The following is a 14631-nucleotide window of genomic DNA, read 5'->3' on the forward strand; positions in this document are numbered from 1 at the left end:
AAATTCCTTTTTGAAATAATTCGATTTCAAAGACTTTAAAGCAATCTAAGTTAAAGCCTCTTCAGAGTCCATCAGGAGCTTCCGTACAATTCCCCGTGTTCTAGGAGTGAACATACAAGGAGACCCAGAGAAAACTGGTACCAGTAAACCACAAAGAACATCATCAGAGTTGGCAGTACTTAGTAGGTTCCCGCACAGTGCATGGCTCATTTCAACGTTATTTAATCTTTTTCACAACCACCAACAACCAGGCGGGTACTAATATTAATCTCCATTGTGCAAATGAGGAATGTGAGTTTATATGGTAAGTAATTTACTCCTAATCATGCAATGAGTACATATCAGAGCCTGACTGGGGACCAGGCCATCTGATTCCAGAGCCCAAACTCTTGACCACTATACCTTAGAGACCATGGCTTTTCTAAGCAGTAAGAGTATAAACCATCCGCACAGACCCCTCTCTACAAAAAGGACTAAAAGCTGTCACAGATTTTGCTACTTAACACAGCACACTGCTCGGTGACACAACAATAGACAAAGAAAATGAAATCAAAAAGGTCAAAATGTCTTTGAGGAGACAGCCGAAGTGTTACTCAATCAATATTTGTTGATTGATTTTTTTTAAATATGTTAAAGGCCCACAGTGCAAGCCTTTACTTCTTTATGACTATGAGACATGGATTTGCTGCAAACATTCTATATAACTTGCACCAGTAAGTGCTACTTAAACATTAAATGATAAGATAGAACCAATAATATGTGGATCTCAAGAAGGCAAGCAATACTCTTGCCAGCCTTCTCTTTTCTAAGGAGCAGGGATCATAGCAGGACATGGCTAAGACTGACTTTCTGTGTGGGTGAAGCGGGAGACCCCTTAGCTCTGTAATTTCAAGGTGGCAGTAAGAACATCCTAGCTTCAAAAAATTATCCTTCAGCTGCTCACTAAGATTAAATTCTGCCACTAGAAGGTCATTTCTTTGGCTAAATGTTTCTTATAAAATATTCAAGCACAAGTTTCCGGAAAGCAAGCAGACTCAATATATACTTGTAAATAATGATGTAGGCTTTGAAATGAATGATTCTTTCTGAAGAATATATTTTTACAAGGAATGGGAAGAAGCGCTGAGGATAGGGTTCCAATGAGAAAGGTAGAGAGGCAAAGATGGGAGAGTTGGGACATATTACTTAACTAATGTCTAGCCTTGGAAAGAGCTAAAGCAACCTGAAGGCAGCCAAAGGAAGGCAGTGTGGACAGGGCGATGACACCGTAGAACATGTCAAATGTGTTCAGAGTGACTTTTAAGTATGAATATGCAACATAGTAGACAGTGGCATATAGCTAAGGATTGCCAGAACAGAAAAGCAACAGGCAGATCCACTTATAACAATCTCAAGCGGGTGACTATTTTTTAAGCAAATGAGGTCGTAGATGTACATTGCTTTGCAAATCTAAGTTGCTACTATTTGAAAGACAGTGTGGCGAAGCACAGAGAGATAGAGACAGAGGACCTTGGGTGAAAGTACTAATATTGCCCCTTCTAGTTGTGTGTGACAAGAGTAAGTTGATCAAGGACTGATAATGCCCACCCTAACGATAGCTACTGTGAGGATCAAATAAGATTAAATATGCATATTCTATATGTAAACGAGCCTTCCTTAGAACTAGTGGCAATTAGAACCACAAGAAAAGGGTGGGTGTCCGCTGTATGCAGTCTGGAGAGGCCCGGTGACCAGGCACCAGTCTCTTCAATCACATCCCCTCCCACGGATGACATATGTAGAACCACTATCCTTGAATACAAAGAACAACCCAGTAATTGGTTAAATTTCACTAACTTACATTATTTCAGAGTAAAGCCATTAGAATTAATAAAAGCCTCACTTACAGCTATTCTTTTAAAAAAAAGTACTTAACTTGAATTAATAGTTGACAAGATGTTGCCAAATATATCACTGCACTGCCAGATATTCTGTAATTAATAGATGGGAATTCTTTGTAATTATTACATTAACTATCCACACATGGGTGGATCTTCCTAAGTGCCTGAGAAGTTTGCTCATTTAAAAAGTATCAGAGCAACAACTAAAAATGTCTGCCACCTTGGCAACTGAGCTATCAAGAATTCCCAAAGAGCGGTGTCTGAAATAGTAAAATTTTATTGAAACTCAGCTCTCATTAAAAGGATAATGCAATTAAGTGACAGAGGTCCATAGTACTACACCAATCTATATAGCACCTAAATTATCCCTAATTATCTTTTGAAAATGGATTTGAAGTTATTTCAAGAATTTAAATAGTCTACTTCTCTCTAAACAGAATAGTACTTAACCCCAAAATAAAATCTAAATCTTCTACATATAAATTAAAAATTGGTTCCAATAAGTAAAAGGAATGAGCATATGTTATACAAAATTACAGAACAATGACAGACTTTAAAATGTTTTCAATTTTCTAATGGAACATGCCACCCAATTTTAAATTATTTACATCCATATTATGAAGACAGACATAGATACAGACGTAAGTATAAAGAATGTGATTCCAGAAAGAATGACATGTTTACATGTGAGCTGGTTAGACCTGAGGTGTGTGACTCATATATGACAGGCAGAATGCAGTAAGAGGTTCAGACAGTTGTGAGAGCCATTCCAGAGAGCACAGTATTTGAGTTGAAGGATTTGGAAGGTGGGGGAGTTCAAAAGTAGAGAAAGGACAGAAGAACTGCAGGGGCCAGAGAGTGGCACAGGCTCCAGGTGGGCAGGAATCCTGCAGTCATCCAGTTGACCAAGTTTGTGTGAAGGGAAAAGCAGATTAGACAGGGACTGAAGGGGCCTGAACAAGGAGTCTCATGGATGCCATTTTGCCGTCAGGGGAGGGAGAAGACTCATCTTTATTCCACAGGTAATAAGAAGCTCCCAAAGTTTCTTGATAGAACATGACAGGCCGGGAGTGGTGACTCACACCTGTAATCCCAGGACTTTGGGAAGCTAATGTGGATGGATCACTTGAGGTCAGGAGTTCAAGACAAGCCTGCCCAACTGGTTTCAAACCAGGTTTTAGTAAAACCCTATCTCTACTAAAAATACAAAAAAAAAAAAAAAAAAAAAAAAAAAATTAGCCAGGCATGGTGGCAGGTGCCTATAATCCCAGTTACTCAGGAGAGTAAAGCAGGAAAATTGTTTGAACCTGAGAGGCAGAGTTTGCAGTGAGCCAAGATGGCACCACTGCATTCCAGCTTGGGTGATAAGAGTGAAACTTCATCTCAAAACAAAAAAAAGACAACCATGACAGGATCAGAGGTGTGTTAAGAAATGTTACTTCAATAGAATAGGTCAGAATTTGAAGACCAGAATCCAGTTCCACATCTAGCAGCCTCAGTAAGCAAAGTGAGAGCATTCTCCATGTCTCATTCTCCCTCGTGTCTTCAGTGTCTAGCACACAGCAGTGCTCATGTTTCATAAATGAATAAATGGACAGATGAATGAATGGCTGCAGAGGAAAAGGGATGAAGTCCTGAACCTATAGGGTGAACAGTGGAAATGAAAAGAACAGATTTAAGAATGAGATGAAATCAATATCAAAATGTAGGAATGTTACCAACCCAGAAATAACGGAAATTTCTGAGTGTTCATCTTCCTGTGCTTCTAGTCAAAGCAGAGCAGGGGAAAGTCCACAGGATTCTTGGGGAAATTGACTCTGGAGTCAAATTCAAACAAAATGAAGTTGCTTTACAGCCAATCTCCCTTCCTCATTTATTTTCCCATACTCCAACAAAGAAGGAGAACAAAAGGAGAGACTCATAAAGTCAAAAAATGGTACTTCTCTCTTGAATACCATGCTGAACTTGGATTCTTTAACATGGCACTACTGAGTCCATGTGCCTCCAGCTCCCTGACATTAATTTGAGTATTTCCTCATCATTTCACTGATTTGCCAGTGAAAGAGCTTCTTCTTGTTAAGTTTGACAACCTCGCCTCTGCTTCTCAGTGTTCACTCTAGAGTCTGTCTTTTCTATGTACTCACCCTAAGAAACTGTAATCGGAAAGGGAAAATGTAGAATTTTAGAGTAAGGAAAACCCAGCATCTTGCATGCAACACTTCCCAAAGCACATTCCACAGAACACCAAGCCCATGGGGTACTTACATGGATGTGATTTTTAAGAAATACTTCCATGATTAAATATGAATGGAAAACAGCAGGCTAAACAAAGTTAAACAACAGGCTTTTTACAGCAGGACATTTTGGTTCCACCAATGCATAATTAATCTGTTAAAAGGAAATAGAGTCCGCCTTCCAAATCTCACAAATTTAACAGTGGACATGTCTTTTCACAGAGAATTCCCAACACTGGACTTCTGAGGAAGCCTTCTGGAACGTGCTGCTCCACTGCCCTACATCAGCACTGAGGCATGAGCATTTCCATGTGGGTCATTAATTATCAGAAAGGTTTCTTCTCTTTTGCCCAGAATTATATCCTCAGTTGCCAGGAGCCTCCTTTGCCTGCACTATGCAGAAAGACAAGGTCTGCAGCCATGTGGTCAGTGCTAGGCACGCTGACCAACACATACTAGTCCCCAGTATGCATGTTCAGACTGACTAAAGACACCCATGGTCCACAAGGTCCCATGGTGTCTGTTACTTGCATCAAATACAGAGAAGGCAATCCTTTTCCTGTAAAGCCCTACAGAGAAACTGGCAGAAATCAACAAGACAAAGAGACAGTAATACAGACTAAATAGCTCATGTTCACTGGATGGCTGCCACAAACAGGATGCTCAAGTAAGATCATATCCCCCATCCCTGGGCCCTCCATCTGACCCTCGGAGCAATCTAAGATGTCCTGGGACAATTATGCTGCAATCATGGATTTGCTATCCACTAGATTTCTCTCTCCTAGATGGCTGAAGTTGACTTAGCATCTAGTTCACAAATGAATGTGACGAGGGACAAGGGAGTCAAGTCAAAAAGTGTGCTCCAGCAAATCTACCACTCATAGAAAACAAATTCTGAGGCCTTACCCTGCCTAGAGGGGGACCATCTTCAAAGAAATACAAGTGGCAGCATATAAAGACTAAAAGGTCAAGCTGCTTTATACAGGACCTCAGAGCAAGAAAAGCATTTTCGTTGCCTACTCTTTACCTGTAGGGCTCATTTCCCCTTCTGAGATCTGACTGTCTCAATAATTACACTTAACAGGTCCCACAGTAGTTGACAAATCTCCCCAGAGGTAGACAAAAAATTCATTTATTTACTCAGCTTCATGCCAGGCACGGTACAAGGGGCTGGAAATGCACTGACTAACAAGACATGCATGGACACTAACAAGACCTCAAGGAGCTTCCAGTGGCTGCCCCTAGTGTAAATTGCCATCATGCAGGAGAAAATGACCAAGGACAAGCTTGGCCTGCTCCCAGGGCTCCATCACCATGAGGGGGTCATAGGAGCCAGATGTTCTTGGTGACTGTAGAAGTGGGGTGTAGGCATCTTCACTGGAGGGGAGCACGAGCAGCCCACCAGGACAGAAAAGTAAGCCAAGTCCCTTTTCGGCACTCCAGCCAGTCCTGCCAAGCGGCAGGCCACTCAGAGCCACCTCCTGGCGGGGGGCGAACTGACAGGCTGGAGACTGTGTGTCAAACGGACACCTGGGAAGGACAAAGCACTCAGAGGGCACTGCTTGTTCTCCTCCTCAGCCCCTTTTCTTCCCTCAGTGCCCTGAACTGCAGTCACACCCAGAAAGTCAAGTTCAGTAGGTTGAAGGGTATGCAAATCTGCATTCAACTAAATGTGTTAAAAGAACCAAGATGAACCTACTAGAACTTTTCAGTAAGATAATTTACTTCACTCTTCACTCTGCTCACCTTGAAATATTTATGTTTCTTAGAGCAATGATTGGTTGAGGGACTCTTCTGAAGGGGTCCCATGTCAATCCCTACTCTGGAATGTAATGAGACACAGCATGCCAAAATAGTCCCACTGTGGGAAAAGCAGAGGGCAACACCAACAAGAAATCCTTCAGAGCACTCTCTTCTCTCTACACATTCCTCTTCAGTGGCACTGTCTATGTATTTTTGTGACTCCAGTTACCATCTATAATACAATGATTCCCAAATCAACACAGTTATCTTTCATGAACTACTATGTCCAACTGCCTCCCAGACATCTTAGTAAGTCAAGTTCAAAGCTGCGTACACATCCCTTTCCATTAACAGTCCCCTTCACTGTGTTTCCCACCTCAGTTTCTGGCTCCATCATCTACCTAGTTACCCGATGGCAGAGACCTAGCATCTTTCCCAGCTTTTCCCTCTCTCTTACCACCCACATGCTGATTAATCACCAGGTCTTCCTAAATATTTTTATATAACTGGGTGTAGTGGCTCATGCTTATAATCCCAGCCTTTTGTGGGGCCAAGGCATGTGGACTGCTTGAGCCCAGAAGTTTGAGACCAGCCTAGGTAACATGGCGAAACACCATCTCTACAAAAAATATAAAAATTAGCTGGGCGTGATGGTGCATGCCCATAGTCCCAGATACTCAGGAGGCAGAGGTGGGAGGATCACTTGAACTCAGGGAGTTCGAGGCTGTGGCGAGCCTTAACAGCATCACTTAACTCCAACCTGGGTGACAGAATGAAGCCTTGCCTCAAAAAAAAAAAAGAAAATTTTTATAGTATGCCCAATCATTCATTCATTCATTCATTCATTCATTCATTTGATGAATATTTATCAAGTCTACTTATATGTGAGGCACTGTTCTAGGTGCCTTGCCTTCATGGAGTTTGTTGCTCTCAATCACAGTAAAGTCACCAATACCTCTTGCCCGTACTACAAGTAGCCTCCTAACTCACTCTCATGTAGTTCCCTCTCTCCATTCTGCATCTAGAACATTCTCCTGAAACACAAATATGACCACTGCTCTCACCTGCTCAAAACCCTTCAATGGTCTCCATTGCCCTCAAGAAGAAAGTGGCATTTCTGGCATGGTCTCCATGGCTCCCAAGACCAGGCAAGCCTCTCAGCCTGTCTGCTTTCTGGATTCTGGCTTTTTTCACTTCCCTGAGGCCTTCCCTCCACTCAGCCTTTACATGTACTGCTTCCTCCTTCCCAACCCTAAAATCCTTTACCAGTTTAGTCCTACTGATGAATTCAGTCCTTTGTACCTTATCTTAAACCTCATCCTAGGGAGACCATTCCTGGCCCCAAACCTGGTCAGATCCCATAGCACTCTGGACTTGGTAATTCTCAGACTTTATTATTATTATTATTATTATTATTATTATTATTATTATTTTCTGAGATGGAGTCTTGCTGTGTCACCCAGGCTGGAGTATGGTGGTGCGATCTCGGCTCACTGCAACCTGCACCTCCCAGGTTCAAGCGATTCTCCTGCCTCAGCCTCCAGAGTAGCTGGGATTACAGGCACCCAGCATCACGCCCAGCTAATTTTTGTATTTTTAGTAGAGACAGGGTTGCACCATGTTGGCCAGGCTGGTCTCAAACTCCTGACATCATGATCCACCTGTCTCGACCTCCCAAAGTGTTGGGATTACAGGCGTGAGCCACCACACTCGGCGAGTTGTTTTTATTTATTTTTTTAACGTCTTTCTCTTTCACCAGACTATGAGCCAGGTAAGACGGGAGCATATCTGTCTTGCTCACTAGAATAAAATGTCTGACCTGGGGCCTAAGCACAAGGAGAAGAAAAGCATATTCACTAGGTGTACCTTGGATGTTGGATACCCAGTGGGGGAATGGAGGGAGGTAGCCAAGGGCACTGCCTTTGAAGGCAAAATTGCCATAGACGGAAACACCAGTGAAAAGCCACAGAACAGAATGGGATCATTATTACTACTCTCCTTGGTCAAGTTTATCAACTAAGTCTTCTCTATTTAACAGGAACTTGAGAAGTCAGCACTGGGAATGTCCCTAGAATAACAAGAAATGCCAGAAACACAGCCAACCTCTAACAAGAAAGGAAAGGCACAGCTGACATTTCCTCTTATTTCCTGTTAGCATCTTAGCTCCTTGGTGAGCTGGGACAGGGTATCCTGAAAGTATTATCCTAGCGAGGTCATAACTCCAAAAAGTTATAGATAATGTCAAGAGAAGTTGTGGGCTGCCTCCGGAATCACAGAAGTATGTCATTTAGAATCCATGATTAGATGGTGTCCCCATTTCAGACGTTAGTTCTGAACCTGGTTCTGCCATTAAGGCAACTGAGTGACCTTGAGAAGGTCATTTGCCCTCTCCAGACCTCATTTCCTCTTCTGTAAAAGAGGACTTCAATTAGATAATCTTCTTGGTTTCTTCTAAGTAAAATTCTAGCATTCTGAATCTCTCACAATAGCATGATCCATTTAAAGGAGTTGAAGCGAAGGATATTCTTTTTTCTTTCCCCTTTAACTTAAACCCCTGATTTTCTTTGCTGCTTCTCCTTCTGTGTGGCCACCACTGTTTTTCCTTACCCCTATCATAAGAGGCTTAGAAAATTCTTTGGCTGACAGGACAATTTTAGAAATGGCCCTTTCTGAGTGCTCCGTTATTGTACCACCGAGAATCTGGTGCCCTCTTTTTACTCTTTCATTATATATTCATGCTGGACTTGAAAGGGAAAAAGACAAATGTTCATAAAATTCTAACTTTTTTACATTGTCTTCCATTAACTTCTGGTCTTTCACTGCAGACTTCCAGACACATGGTACTCCATCCTGAGTTTCCCAGAAAACAGAATCTGAGTCAAAGACTTGCATGTAGGTGCTTTATTGGGCATGTGATGCCAGGAAGCAGGGTCGAGGGACAAGGGAAATGAACCAAGGGAGCAGACAGAGCCAAAAGAAGGATGTGATATTGAGTCGGCCACTGCTAAGGGAGACTGGTGTTCAACTGCAGAGGTAATTCTTTGGAGTTAATGAAAACATTTCATAACTATCTACCCAGGGGACAAAAGAAGGAAAACTATTCAACTCATACCCTGTTGATACAGTATGTTAATCCCTACACTGCTGGTTTGTGCATGTGTGAGTGACTGCCGAAAGGATCCACATGGATGCCCATGCTGCCATGTCAGAGAAGTTCCAGAGCAGTAAGCTAGAGACGTATGCCACAGGTGCAAGGCATATGCCCAGAATGCACATGCCCAAGCTGGTCAAAGCGCTACAGCAATCATGGAAGTATCATGTGGGGCCAAGAGGATTTGAAGAGGGGCACAAGAGGTGTCCCATACACAGACCTGTCATCACTGTGGAGCCTGGTTTCTCAAGCACGACATTGTTGACATTTTCAGCTGCATAATCTGTTTGGGCTGTCCTGTGCATTACAGGACAGTCAGCAGCATACCCGGCCTCTACCCTGTAGATGCCAGTAGTAGCCCTTATCCCAGCTGTGACAACCAAAAATGTCTACTGATATTACCAAATGTCCCCTGGGGGCCAAGTCACCCCCTGATAAGAACTGGTATAGAGATATATTCTACTTGTGTCACTCACCCAGTGTCCTCTAATTTCTCTACACTTTATACTCTATCAGATGCAGCTCTCAAGTAGACCACAGTAAGGTATATTTATGCCTTATGCCTATAACTTAATTTTTAGGCTTCACCATGACACATTTGCATTTCACTTGGTGATAATTCCTTAATAATAAGGAATTATGAAATTTTAAATATTCTCTTGATTTGAGAAAACGATGAACAGACTAAATAAAGGATTAAAAAAGTTAAATTACATTCTAGGTCTTAGTTGCTTAAATTAGGAGGAGTTTCAAATCTTCTTAAAAACTATGGAAATCTAGGTCTTGTATGCAGGCAGGAATTCTTAATATTTTTTGAGACGAAGATCTTTTTGAGAAAAAAACACGAGCCTTTCCTGAATTGTGCACATACAATATACACACAATTTTACAGTCACCTTCAGGACCTACACTTACCAGCTAAGCCCATCTAAGGAATCCTGAGTGTATGTTAATAGTTGCTGGTGAACGTTTGGGTTGTTCCCAGTTTTTAGCTATTATGAATAAATGCTGCTATGAAGATTATTTTATGTGTGTTTGGCTCACATATCTACACATTTGTGTTGTGTACATACCTAAGAATTATTGCCTTATACATTTTCAAGAACGCTTAATTGTGTAAAGTTTTGCATATGTGTACATTCCGCATTAATAGATATTGCCAATCAGCTTTCAGTAGTGGTTATATGTATTTACACTCTCACCAGCTATGCATGAGAGTCCCAGTTGCTCCACGTCCTCCTCAAACTTGGTATTGTCAGTCTTCTTCATTTTAGCCATTCTCATGAGTTTACTGGTCTTTCACTATGATTTTAAATCTGATGTCCCTAATGAGTAATGAAATTGAAAAACTTTTCATGTTTATTGATAACTTGGATATTTTCTTTGATGAAGGGCCTGTTTACAATTTTTGCCAATTTTTCTATTGAGCTGTTTTATTTTTTATTTACAGAGGTTCTCTATACATTGTCAATATGAGTCTTTTATAGGGAAATGCATTATAAACATCATCTGGTACTCAGTGATTTGCTTTTTCATTCTTTTGAAAGATTTCTTTCTTTTTTTTATTTGTATAAATTCATGGGATATAAATACAATTTAACAACATTGATATATTGCACTGTGGTGAAGTCAAGGCCTTCAGTGTATCCATCGCTGGAGAAACACACATTGTATCCACCAAGTAACCTGAAAGATTTTTTTTTTTTTTTTTTTTTTTGAGACGGAGTTTCGCTCTTGTTACCCAGGCTGGAGTGCAATGGCACGATCTCGGCTCACCGCAACCTCCGCCTCCTGGGCTCAGGCAATTCTCCTGTCTCAGCCTCCTAAGTAGCTGGGATTACAGGCATGCGCCACCATGCCCAGCTAGTTTTTTGTATTTTTAGTAGAGACGGGGTTTCACCATGTTGACCAGGATGGTCACGATCTCTCGACCTCGTGATCCACCCGCCTCGGCCTCCCAAAGTGCTGGGATTACAGGCTTGAGCCACCGCGCCCGGCCTCCTGAAAGATTTTTTTAAATCAACAAACATTCTTAATTTTATTATACGTAGTTAACTTTTTCCATATGGTTAGTGCTTTACATGTATAGTTTAAGAAATATTGATCTATTCAAGATCGTAAATATATTCCCCTAGGCATTCTCTAGAAGCTCTATTGTTTTACCTGTCACATTTAGATCAACAATCCATCTAGAATTTTTTATGAATGATATGGAGAATCAACGTACATTTTTTTTTCATAAACGCATTTATTGAAAAGACCATCCTTTCTCCACTGCTCTACCATGTCGTCTTTTTTGTTGTAGACTGAATGTTTGTGTGTACCCCAAATTCATATGCTGAAGCTCTAACCCTCAATATGAAGGCAGTTGGAGATGAGACTTTTGGAAGATAATTAGTGTTAAATGAGATAATGAGGATGGGGCCCTGGTCCAGTGGGATTAGTACCCTGATGAGAAGAGACACCAGAGAGCCTGCTTTCTTTCTCTCCCTTCACCACATGAAGACATAGTAAAAAGGCAGCGATCTACAATCCAAGGAGAGCCTTCACCAGACATTGACCTTCCTGGCACTTTGATCTTGACTTCCAGTCTCCAGAACTGTAAGAAAATAAATTTTGGTTGTCTAAGCTACCCAGTCTATGGTATTTTATTAGTCAGCCTGAGCTGACTAATATATTTATCATGAGTCAAATATCAATTTAGATTTGTTTCTGGGCTCTGTTGTAATTGTTTAGGCATATATCCTTGCATCCTTGCCTACTGTCATAATTACTCTGTCCTTACAATAAATCTTGATATCTAAGAGTATAATTCTTCCAATATTTTTTTTTCTTCAAGATTGTCTGGACTAGTCTTGCTCCTTTGCATCTCCATATACATTTTTAAAATAACTTTTTAATTTCCACAAAATTTTATGCTGAGTTTTTATCAGAATTAGATTTAAATATATAGATCAATTTACGAGGAATCTTCCTTTTTACAATATTTAGTCTTCAATCTATAAACATGGTATGTCCCTCTATTAATTTAAGTCTTCTTTAACTTGTCTCAGCAATGTTTATGATTCTCTGCGTAACAATCTTACACATATTTTGTGAGATTATTTTCCTGGGTATTTGATGGGTCTGATACTATTTTAAATTGTATTTTTTAACATTCAGTTATGAAATTTTATGGCTAGAATATAGAGATATAATTGATTTGCAGATATTGACTGTGTTTAGAGACTTTGATAAATTGAGTTGTGAATTGTAATAGGTTAACCTACAGATTGACTGTAGGGAGGTCTATACAAAATAGCATTTCTGTCTTTCAAATCTTGAGTTTTTTATTTCTTTTTATTCCTTATTAAATAATTGTCTGTTAATTTGTTTTCCAGTACAAAGTACAAAATTGAATAGAAGTGGTGATACTGGTCTTTCTTTTCTTTCTCTCTTTTTTTTAAGACAGTCTCACTCTTTCACCCAGGCTGGAGTGCAATGGTCCAATCCCAGCTCACCACAACCTCCACTCACTGCAACTTCCACCTCCTGGGTTCCAGCAATTCTCCCACCTCATCCTCCTGAGCAGTTGGGATTACAGGAATGTGCCACCACACGCTACTAATTTTTGTATTTTTAGTACAGATTGTGTTTTGCCATGAAGGCTGGGCTGGCCTCAAACTCCTGTCCTGTCCTCAAGTGATCTGCCCACATCAGCCTCCCGGACTGCTAGGATTACAGGCATGAGCCACCACACCCAGCCAGTAATGGTTATCTTAATCTCATTCTCGATATCAAGAGGAAAGCTTTCAATACTTCACTATTAAGTATAATATTTACTGTGGGGTGTTCTGTGGATACCTTTGGATAGATTAAGGAAGTTCTATTCCTTCCTTGTCAAAAGTTTATCACTTACAATGCTAAATTTTATCAAAATTGTTTCTGCATCTATTACTTCATTCTGTTAACGGTTTTACTTTATCAGAGGTTTTGCTTTATTTTGTTAATCATATTGACTGATTTTTAAAATTTAAACCAACCTTGCATTCCTAGAAAAAAATCTAAATTAGTCATGATGTATTAACATTTTGTATATATCATTGACTTTGGTTTGCTATAATTTTGCTCAGTATTTTTGCATCAGTGTTCATGATGAACAATTCCTCCTGCCACCTTCTTTTTTTTTTTTTTTTTTTCAGATAGAGGCTTGCTCTGTTGCCCAGAATGGAATGCAGTGGTGTGATCTTGGCTCACTGCAACCTCTGCCTCCCAGGTTCAAGCCACTCTTATGCCTCAGCCTCCCAGGTAGCTGGGACTACAGGCATGAGCTACCATGTTCAGCTTATTTTTTGTATATTTAGTAGAGACAGGGTTTCACCATGTTGCCCAGGCTGGTCTCAAACTTCTGAGCTCAAGGAACTGCCCACCTTGGCCTTCCAAAGTGCTAGAATTACAGGTGTGAGCCATCAAACCCAGCCAGAAGTTTTCAATTTCAGTGTAATAAAATTATATTACATTATTGTTTTCCTGACTTATAATGCCCTAGGTATGTAATGTGATCAACGTTATGCTGAGATCATAAAATAAGTCTAAGTAGTTATTTCTTCTCTATTCTCTAAGAAAGTTTCCACAACTTTTTTTTTTTCTCCTTAAATGTTTCATAGAATTTACTGTTGACACCACCTAGGTCTGGAATACTCTTTGTAAAAAATATTCAATTATTTGAGTTATTTAATAGATATATTACTACTCAAGTTTTCTATTTCTTCTGTCTGTCTTGGTAAGTTAAATAAACTAATATGGCATCTCTTTCAAAGAAACTCTGGAAATTGTTCTCATAATTGCTATGCATAACATCAAAATGATTAGTTCTACTAACATATGAACCTTTTTATTTACTCACATTTCATATTTTCTAGCATTTGTTATCTTTAAAAAATGTTAATTCTACTTTGGGAGGCCGAGGCAGGTGGATCACGAGGTCAAGAGATCGAGACCATCCTGGTCAACATAGTGAAACCTTGTCTCTACTAAAAATACAAAAAATTAGCTGGGCATGGTGGCGCATGCCTGTAATCCCAGCTACTCAGGAGGCTGAGGCAGGAGAATTGCCTGAACCCGGGAGGCGGAAGTTGCGGTGAGCTGAGATCGTGCCACTGCACTCCAGCCTGGGTAACAAGAATGAAACTCCGTCTCAAAAAAAAAAAAAATGTTAATTCTATGAGTTCATTCACTATTTGTTCAAAGTAAAAATTAACAATCATTAAAAGATGTCCTAAGCAGCATAAATCTTTCATCATACTTCTGGCTGATGTAACTACGCATACAGGCAGTTTGCTTTATATCTGTTCAATTAACAAGTAAATATTAAAGCACATTAAAATATCCCCTTTCAAATCCTAATAACAGGTGAGCAACTAACCATACAAGTCACAAAATAAGGATTTTATAAATGAAGGGAAATCACAGATCACCTAAGCTAACCACATCATTTTGCAGACAAGGAAACTAAGGCTTACAGAAACTACCTTATTCAAGATTACATGACCAATAAATGGCAGAGCTGGCATTAGCAACCCAGGTCTCCTGGTTCTTGCTCTGGCAGTCTTCACCACATCATGCTACCATTCAAATTATACAC

At 40.2% G+C, this 14631-nt stretch overlaps 1 protein-coding gene across 5 annotated transcripts in view; it reads right to left on the reverse strand.

The window, feature by feature from the left end:
* SOBP (sine oculis binding protein homolog) overlaps positions 1 to 14631 on the reverse strand; it is a 169638-nt gene that overhangs the window by 131149 nt on the left and 23858 nt on the right. The window lies entirely within an intron of this gene.

The sequence above is a fragment of the Saimiri boliviensis genome, chromosome 4 (genome assembly GCF_048565385.1).
Source record: "Saimiri boliviensis isolate mSaiBol1 chromosome 4, mSaiBol1.pri, whole genome shotgun sequence".
Lineage (NCBI taxonomy): Eukaryota > Metazoa > Chordata > Mammalia > Primates > Cebidae > Saimiri > Saimiri boliviensis.